Source organism: Crinia signifera, chromosome 19 (assembly GCF_055691185.1).
Source record: "Crinia signifera chromosome 19, ASM5569118v1, whole genome shotgun sequence".
Lineage (NCBI taxonomy): Eukaryota > Metazoa > Chordata > Amphibia > Anura > Myobatrachidae > Crinia > Crinia signifera.
In genome coordinates this window covers 33672360-33682893 of record NC_139226.1, presented here as the reverse complement: position 1 = coordinate 33682893, position 10534 = coordinate 33672360, and positions in this window count along the sequence as shown.

Here is a 10534-nt window from a genome sequence, read left to right as displayed (position 1 = left end):
TCAGTAGTACACCTTATACACCTTGTACATGTTATGCCACACAGTAGTGCTCCTTATACAAGTTATGCCACACAGTAGTGAACCTGACACATTATGCCAACATAGTAGTACTCCTTATACACATTATGCAACACAGTAGAGCCCCTTATACATGTTCTGCAACACACTATTACTCTTATGCCAAAAGTACAGCTCCTATTACACCTTTACACCTCATAGTAGTGTTCCACTTAGGTTGTGCTTCCTCCCGCATGTAAGATGTGCAGACTCTCGCTTATGTGAAGGTTCACCTTTGCAACATTTTCAGGCTTTAAATGGTGCAGGCTCACTCTGCACATGCAGCTAATGAGCAGCCACTCAGTCGAATCTGTCACTCATTGTGACTCATTGTAATGCCAGCGGCTCAGGGTTCCTTTACTGTGTTGGCCGTGGGGTAATGTACTGGCTGCACCGCCACCCCATCAGCCACAGTAAGGGTGCAGAATATATACAGTATGGGCTCATGTTTTGCTTATACACTTTTCCATGGTTTTATGAAACTTGAACAGCTGTTAAAAGACGAGATGCGTCATTGGTGGGACAGTGTCTCACTAAAGAAATACATACAAAATAAACAAATACCCCCTTGGTACTACTGTGTGGCCTACATATTTTTAAACCTCTCTCTATACAGGATGACTGAAGCCTAGAAAGCAATTGGCATAAAGTACTTGACAACTGCTCGTTCCAACTCATGGAACTTCTGGTCAAATATAGAGAAAAAAAGGTTGAGGAAATTGTCCAAAAAAATAAGGAAACTAAGAAATCATTATCTAAATTTAAGGACATTCCCAATTTTAATGAAAAAGATGCAAGTACAAATAAAAAGGTAGAAATTTTTGAAAAAGAACTTGTTGAGACTAAGAAAAGGAAGGCACATAGGGACAACATGGACTATAAGGAGAATAGGGTACGCACTTATAGGAAAAGGATTCCATCAATACAGTATAGAGAGGAAGAAATGCCTCACATTCAAAACTTTAAAACCCAACATACAGAAAAACAATCTAATAGTAATACAGAGATGGTAGTGAGACCAAAAAGTGGGGGGACATACTTTAAAAAATTCCAGGATTCACCCCAATATAGAAAACAACAACCACAAAAAAATTGGAATCAATACCATAATAGTGTAAATACACAAGAAAATGAGAACCCACAAAATAGGGATTTTTTAGGGCATCAAACAAGGGTGGAGAATATATCCCATCCAAACTGTTATGCACCTTTAAGAATAAATACCCCAAAAAGGTACAGAGACACAGAGGAATCAGAGGGGGAAGAAAGCTTAGGAAGAAGATCCAGACACCAATAGAAAAATTAGGAATATTCAATTTGACAAAAAAGACCCTGGATGAGAACCAGATAAAATTACTACAGAAAGGGCTAAACTTTGCTCCATCCAATGACCCAAACATGTTCGATCTCTTTGTTGAAGTAAATCACTTTGTTAGGAATTTATGTAGAAAGAGGTATTTTGCCTCCAAAAATGTAAATGACGATACTGAAGCTCCTATTGTACTTAATGCAACCGATGAGGGGGCACTCCTTATTCTAGAAGAATTATGGGAAGATAACAACACCAATAAAAAAATCTGACTTTAAAATAATCTACGATATAGATAACAGCATAGAGGAAGTCAGGAAGAAAAAATTCAAAAAGAAGTCCACTTTTTATCCTGAGACACACAAATCGAATACCATACTATATTTCTATAAAAAGACCATGGATGACTTGGTGAGATTGTGCTCTAAAAAATCCAAATGGAGTAATTTAAACAAATCAGAACAGCAAGCCCTGAGAAAACTAGAAAAAGATAACTCTGTAGTCGTGAAAAGCGCTGATAAAGGTGTAGGAGTGGTACTCCTAGATAGAGAATACTATATAGAGGAGGCCTATAGACAACTGAATAATGAACATTTTTATGCCAGGTTGGAGCGAGATCCTTCCAAAATGTATTTGAAAGAATACAAACAAATGCTAGATGAGGCCCTGTGTGGGGGAGTGATTTCCAAGGATGAATTCACTTTTTTGTTTAACCCCTTCCCGACATATGACGTACATTTACGTCATATGTCGGTTGCGGGGGAATCAAGCCAGCTCACGGAGTGAGCTGGCTTGAAAGAGAGCAGGTAATGGCTGTATATTACAGCCAGGTACCTGCTCTCACGGCCACGAGCGGCGAGTTCGCCGATCGTGGCCGTTTAACCCTTTAAGCACCGGGGGCAAAGCGCCCGCAGTGCTTAAATAGCTGATCGGAGGGGGGGGCGCCCCCCTCCGGCGCCGATCGGGGCCGCCCGCGGCGAGATCGGAGGGTGCCGATCGGTTGCCATGGTAGCCAGGGGTCTAATGTAGACCCCTGTGCTGGCCGTGTCAGCATTCCTATTACATCCTGCCTGAGGCAGGATGTAATAGAAAGTGCTGAAAATCACTATGTTCAGCCATAGAGCTCTATGGCTGAACCTAGTACAGGCGATCGCGCCCCCTAGTGGTCAAGTACACTAGGGGGCCTTGTAGTAAAAGTAAAAAAAAAAAAAAAAATAAGTTTAAAAATAAAAAAAAAATAAAAAAATATTACAAGTTCAAATCACCCCCCTTTCCCCATTTCACAAATAAAAATAACTAAAAAATAAAAAAAATAAACATATTTGGTATCGCCGCGTTCCTAAAAGTCCGATCTATTAAAATATAACATTAGTTATCCCGCACGGTTAAAGGCGTAAACGGAAAATAATTCCCAACGCCAAAACTAAGTTTTTTGGTCGCATCGCCTACCCAAAAAAAAATAACTAAAAGAGATCAGAAAGTCGCCCATATCCCATAATGGTATTAATTAAAAAGTACACTTCAGCCCGCAAAAAATGAGCCCTCACCCAGGTCCGTAGGTGGAAAAATAAAAAAGTTATAAGCCGCAGAACATGGCGACGCGACGCAAATTAGAAAAACCGTAAAAGTTGCTATTTTTTTTTTTAGTGGTAAAACATAACGAAAACTATATAAGTTTGGTATCACCAGAATCGTAACGACCCATAGAATAAAGATAACCCATCATTTTAAACTATGAACTCCAAAAAAACCGTAACCAGCGCAAAATTGTGGAATGGCGTTTTTTTTTTTTTTACCCCACATTGAATTATTTCCTGATTCCCCAGAATATTATACGGTATAGTAAATGGTACCATTAAAAAAGTACAACTTGTCCCGCAAAAATAAAGCCCTCATGTGTCTATATAGCCGGAAAATTAAAAAAAGTTACGCTTATTTGAACGCAAGGAGGAAAAAAAAAAAAAATTAACAAAAAAGGCCTCGTCGGGAAGGGGTTAATGAGCACCCAGTTACACCTATTTTTTATCATATCCCTAAAATACACAAGACACTTATAGCACCTCCCGGGAGACCTATAATTTCTGGTATTGGGGGACTTACTTCTTCACTTTCACAGTTTATAGATTCTTTTTTACAAAATCATGTGATTAAATTTAAAATCTTATATACGTGACACTCTACATCTGCTTAATATTTTGGAAAATTTAGAATGGAAATCTAATTACAGTTTCCTTTCACTTGATGTAGAGGCCCTCTATACCCACATTCCACACGATCTGGGAATAGAGGCAATAGGCTCATGTTTGAGTAAAGACATACAAATAACAGACAATCTAAGAAAATTTATTTTAAAATCTATTGGTTTTATTTTATCACATAATTATTTCTTATTTGATGAGTACTTTTTTTCTGCAAATGGTGGGAACGGCCATGGGTACCAGATTTGCGCCAAGCTTTGCCAATTTATATATGGGCAATTTTGAGGACAAGTACATCTGGAATGGTCCCTTCGGCGCAAGTCTTGTATACTATGGCCGTTACATTGATGACTTACTTATAATTTGGGATGGGGATTCACTACAGGCTCAGGATTTTGTTACTTTTCTTAATAATAATACTTATAACCTTAAATTTACACATTGTTTTGACACCAACTTTGTTAATTTTTTGGATCTCACTATCTCCACACAGGGCCCCAAGATAATCACAAAAAAATTATAAAAAGACTGCAATAATTTTTTACATTATTCAAGCAGTCACTATAAACCATGGCTTAGGAATGTTCCTCTTAGCCAGCTGAATAGACTCAGGAGAAACTGCTCCAATTTAGATGAGTTTCAAAAACAGGCAGATGTTATGGTAAATAGCTTTGCAGAGAGGGGATATCCTCAATAACTTCTAAAAAATGCATATGAAAAAAGTAAAACAAGAAATAGGTCATCCATGTTGACATAGAGTAATACTAAAAATAAAAATAGAAATAAATATGGAGAAAGTGGAATGAATGGAAACCAGAAATAAGACACTATGGTATTTGTCTCAAAATTCAATAATCAATCAATAAGTATAAAAAAGATTCTAGAGGACAATTTTCAAATTCTTCAACAAGATCACATCCTACAAAAGAAAATTTATAGTGTTGAGGTAGAGAAAAGGTTTTGGGAACGGAAGGTACCTGGTTCAAGTCCGAATAGACCCAGAATAAACTGAGTCTCACTTATCATGAAAATTTTCCACTGTAGAAGCTCATACCTGTAATATTTGTATTTTGTGACCCTATATTTATTTATCTACATATAAGTGTTTTTTTATTTTTGCTTTTCATTTTTATTTTTATTTTATTTTATTCTTTTTTCATTCTCTGGGGTGTTGCGTATTGTCATCCTTGCACACTCCATGTAGATATTAGTTTACATATATGGATTTATTTTTATCTGTATTGGTATTTATCATCTTTATTATTTATTTATTTACCCATTATTATATATTTTTTATATATATATATATATATATATATATATATTTTTTTTATTATTTAACGAAAAATTTAGACCGTACGTGTGTGCAATTAGTTAAAACAAATAAGTTATAGTGATGAATAAATGTGCATGCACACACAAATAAAGATAGAAATGTAGAAATATAGACATATGCATTAAATGTATTGATATAAACTAGCCTGTAGCTGTATAGGAATGCTCTCTCCTTGATAAGTCGTAAAAAGAGGTATACAATGTGATTAGTAGATGAATGTAGAATGGCTTGGCCTTTATGAGAAACAGCTGAATACAATTAAACATAACAAATAGGATTACAATTCTAACCAAAGGACCGGGTATATCAGGGCGGACAGCTCAATACATGGGTACTCTTTGAAAAAGCTCCAATAAGAGCGAAACGCATTAGAGGAAATTTGCCCGGTGTTTCTTTTCCCAGGAGGGACCTCCAGCAGCCACCTGTTACCGCTCACCATCACTTTGAAACCTGCACGGTTCGGAGAAAACAGACTAACATCCAATTACCCCGGCTTACAGAGATCGGGTGAGAGACGCTACTCTGCAGCTTCACGTGCCAGCCTGACGCCCGACGGCAGACCCCAGCCGTGTGTGAGAGACATGGCGTCTGGACTGACTACAACTGCCGGCTTTTGGATCAGCGTCACGGCGGCTGGTATTTGCGGGTGTAGAACGGATAGCTACGTACTGAGTTACACTATACAAGCTCTCCTGCCTCCCTGCTAATTCATATTACGGCCCAATATCTACAATCTCATGTGGAGTCTGTGAGTATGAAAACCATATTAAAGTGCAGTGGACAATTATCCATTAAAATTACAAGCGGAGACCGGAGATCACTATATTGGCTGCTATTATTGTCCCCCCAATTTGGAAAAGCAATCTTGATTTTTATTTTTATTTGTAGAGCTCAACAAAGCATAAAGAAAGCTTCCTTTTGAGAAGCAACACTATTTTATCAATTATAGGTGGCCACCGATTTTCAATTCTGTGTAGAGTCTGTATGTGTATAATTTATTGATTTGCTAAATAAATTTTAATTTTATTTTGATATATTCTTATCAATAAATACATTTATGTACAATTAAGTGGTGAGCTTTAATTCAGTCATACATGCACCTGGTTTTTTATAAGTGCAGTCTTTTTTGTACAAATCTTTGGGAGTACAGGTGAGGTACATGTAAGTGCACCCAACACCTGAATAGGTGTGAGATCACAATCACACCATTTAGCCTGCTGCTAAATAGAGTATATTTTGTTGCAAAATTATATTAGGATATTTAAATTTAAAAGTAAATTGAAATAAAACATTTTTTAACTAGCGCCTATCACAAGGGGAGATTTCTTCCCAAAAGTTGTGTCTTTTCCATGATAGCCAATCTTGCAGAGATCCAAAGTGTACAATTACCACATTAGTGCTAAGTATGAGTGGGACTTTATACTTGTGTCTGTAGATACATTCAGGGCCGGTGCAAGGCTTCTCAGCACCCTAGGCAAAACTTCAGCCTATTGCACCCCCTCCATACTGACACCAATACCCACTTTCCAGCCCCTTAAGGCATACTTGCCTAACATTCCAGAATGGCAGGAAGGCTCCAAAAATTTGGTGGTCCTCCCAGCCCCCCAAGAAGGTGGACAAGTCCACTGCTTTCCCAAGAGTCCTCCCTTTGCCAGCCACAATAGAGTACAAGGAGGAGGGGGCAGCAAAGTAAGGACGTATGCCTCAAGTAAAAGTATGGAGGTGAGATCTCAGAAGTTCCACAGCAACCACCTACATTAAGTACAAGGATCCTCATAGACAATGATTTTTTGATAGGCAGACTTGGTGGTGCCCCCCCAGATCCTGGCGCCCTAGGCAGCTGCCTAAAGCTGCCTAATGGTAGAGCCGGCCCTGGATACATTACTGTTAGTCTGATGCCCCCACACTTTCTAGTGGTTGCATGCGGTTACTTACCGGAATACTGTATTAGTCCACGATAATCCACACATTCTGTTTCATTTCCTACACAATTGACAGTTCCATAAGGAGTGCAGCCATCCATGTTGTCATTGTGATAGCACGCTGGACACTTGTAGCCATTCTCTTTTAATTCAGGACAGCCCACTGAAAATACAATATCGACTTTTAAAATGACCTTAATATGTATCATGATATAATACAAGAGCTGGAGTTTTCATGTACATGCAGAACAACATTGCATCTATTTTATTGCATACACCGGTGGGGATCACACACAGAATTCATCTTTTGCTATAGGCACCTGTGCATATTTATGCTAATGCTGCCAGGGTTACATCCATGTGCAGTGTCCAAGGGCAGCAGGAAGGTCGGGAAGCCTTTGATTAACGACTGCTCTGTACAGCAAATCCCTGCATTCTCATCTATACAGTGCAGGGAGGTGAGCCTGGGGGGCTGCCCAGCTTCTCTGATGCTCAGCAGCGATCAGATCTGAATTGGGCCCTTTCACGAAATTACCAGTTCGCGAGTTGACTGCTCTGCATAGTACCCCCCCCTTCCCGTCACTCTTTTCTATTCTGTATCCCGCTCCCTGCTCTTCTTCGTAAAAACTTTAATACACTTTATTTATAAAAGACAAACAAAACATAAAAAAAAAATTACAGCTAATTTATATTGTGTAGAAACATGGAAGCAATTATACTCTTAATAGTTGTACCTCATAAGAATCACTATTTTATTTAAGGTTAAGGCGATCACTGACAACTTCCAGTGATCTCTTACTTACAGTAATTTAGATGAGCATTGCTGTGATCTTCTGTGCCACACTGGATGCCGATGCGGACTGTGAAGTTTTTCGGACCAGTCACCGAGAAGCATTCGATGCCACAGGAAATATCATTTCCACATGATTTCTGAATTGTTTTAAGTTCTTTATCACCTTGACGAGAAATGAAACAAACAGTTCGTAAAATAGTTAAAAAAATTCCAATTACACGTACAAATTCTAGAGACGGAATTAATGTAGTAATGTATTCTAATGTGTAGATGTAGTCGGCATCCGACTACAGAATCTCAACACATTCTGTGTGGAAGTATTAGGGTTAGGCTGTTTGGAGGCTATGCTGCAGGATGGGGAGGTTACGGTTAGGCTGTGGGAGGGGAGGTTATGGTTAGGCTGCAGGAAGAGTGTGCTTGGATTAGGCTGCGGGTGAAGAAGGTTAGGGTTAGGCTGCAGGGGGGGTTCAGGGTTAGGCTGTGGGGGGTTAGGCTGCAGGAGGGGGTTAGGCTGTGGAAGGGATGTTAGGGTTAGGCAGCAGAGGGGAGGATAGGGTTAGGTTGCGCAAGGTGAGGGTTTGGGTTAGGATGCAGGAAGGGTTTGCTAGGATTAGATTTGCTTGGGAGGAGAGGGATAGGCTGCAGAGGGGAGGTTAGGGTTAGGCAGCAGGAGGAGGATGTGATTAGGCTGCAGGAGAGGTTATGATTAGGTTGCAGGGAAAGGTTAGGGTTAGGCTGCAGGGGAAGGCTAGGGTTAGGCTGCAGAGGGGAGGTTAGGGCTAGGCTTCAGGGAAAGGCTAGGTGAGGGTTTGGGTTGGGCTGCAGGAAGGGTTTGTTAGGATTAGGCTGCAGGAGAAGTAGGTTAGGGTTAGGCTGTGTAAGGAGGAGGTTAGGGTTAGGCTGTGTCGGTATGGGTTGTGCTGCAAAAGAGGAGGTTAGGGTTAGGCTGCTGGAGGAGAAGGCTAGACAGGAGTCGTGGGTGGGTGGGGGGGGGGGTTGAACTGAGTTTCACCACCTGTAATGGTAGGGGGAATTAGTTCCACCTCCAACGCAGTCCTGCACATTAATTCCAACAGAAAAAAACTGTATCAGCAGCCTCCTACTGTTATGGCGTATGTGATTGCAATTCTTCACAAGGTACCACTGCTGTGGGCGTTATGTGTAAAGGGTACTAGTGTGAGCATTGTGTAGAAGGAACACTAATGTGTTGAATACATGTTAAGGAGTACCACTGTGTAGTGTAACATTTTCTATTGCAATTTCTATGCATTTACTTGTCCTGTGGTAGCACACCCCCAGAGATTGAATAAGGATAACCAACATATATCCGAATAAATAGGGGGGCCTCACCTCTAAAAACTATCAACTACACAGTGATCCTGTGCGATCGACCTCCCAACACACCGCTTGCTACTTGAATAAGGAACAATACTGAGTGACATAATGTGAATAAGGAATACTACTGTGTGTCATAAAGTGAATAAGAGGCAGTACTATGTGGTGTAATATGAATGTCGTGTAGTGTAAATTGAACATGATTGTGCTACTACCTGGAGTACTGTAAGTTAAATTGGGGGAGCTATTTTGTGTCTATGCTCTGGTAAAAACATTGGCACTGGCCTGGGTTCTGCCTAATTGGGGGGGGGGGGGGGTGTAGGTGACAGATGAAATGAGAGTTCCACCACCTCTCCAGGACAACTTTAAGCCCTGGGGTTAGAGTTAGGTTGTGGGGGGAGAGGAGGTTCGAATGTGGGAAATTGGGGTTAGGATGCTCAAGGATTGGGTTAGTTTTAGGCTGCAGGAAGGGAGGGAAAGGGTTAGGCTGTGGGAGGTTAGGATTAAGCTGCAAGAGGGTAGGGTTAACCCCTTCCCGACATTTGACGTACATTTACGTCATGGTCGGGAAGTACTTCCCGACACATGGCATAAATGTACGTCATGGTTTCTAACTGTCACTGCGTCTATAGACGCGGTGACAGTTAAGAGATGTCTGCAGTCCCTGACAGCAGACATCCCCCCTCGCCGCCCAGGGGGGGCAGGGGTGCCCCCCCCGGTCGGCGATCGCTGTGATTGGCTGTTCAAATCTGAACAGTCAATCACAGCGTTTCCTGTGTTACCGGCGGCTAAGCCGCTCGGTAACACAGAAAACGGTGGTGATCGGTGCAGCACCGATCACCACCGAGCGGCAGCACCCCCCTCCCACCCGCCGGGCAGCCGCAGCGCCAGCCCCCCTCCCAAAGCTGGTGACCAAAATGGGGTCACTTGTGGGGGGGTTCCACTGTATTGGTGCTTCGGGGGTCTTGCTAATGCGACATAGCACCCGCCATTCATTCCACCACCAAAAATCACTCCTTCCCTTCTGAGTCCTGCCATGCACCCAACTGGTATTTTTTGGTCACATGTGAGGCATTGCCGTACCCGGGAGAAATTGGGGCACAGATTTTGGGGTGCTTTGTCTCCTTCATTCCTTGTGAAAATTAAAAATTTTGAGCCAGAACTGCATTTTTGTGTAAAAAATTAAATTTTTTTACACAAAAATGCAGATCTGGCTCAAAATTTTTCATTTTCACAAGGAATGAAGGAGACAAAGCACCCCAAAATCTGTGCCCCAATTTCTCCCGAGTACGGCAATGCCTCACATGTGACCAAAAAATACCAGTTGGGTGCATGGCAGGACTCAGAAGGGAAGGAGTGATTTTTGGATTTTGCAGCACAGATTCTGGTTGAATGACCCCTGAAGCACCTATACAGTGGAACCCCCCCACAAGGGACCCCATTTTGCAAACTACACCCTTCAGGGAATTCATCAGGGGGTATAGTGTACATTTCAAACCCCCAGGGGTTTCACCAACTTTGATACAACTGGGCAGTGAAAATGAAAAATTACATTTTTTTACACAAAAATGCAGTTCTGGCTCC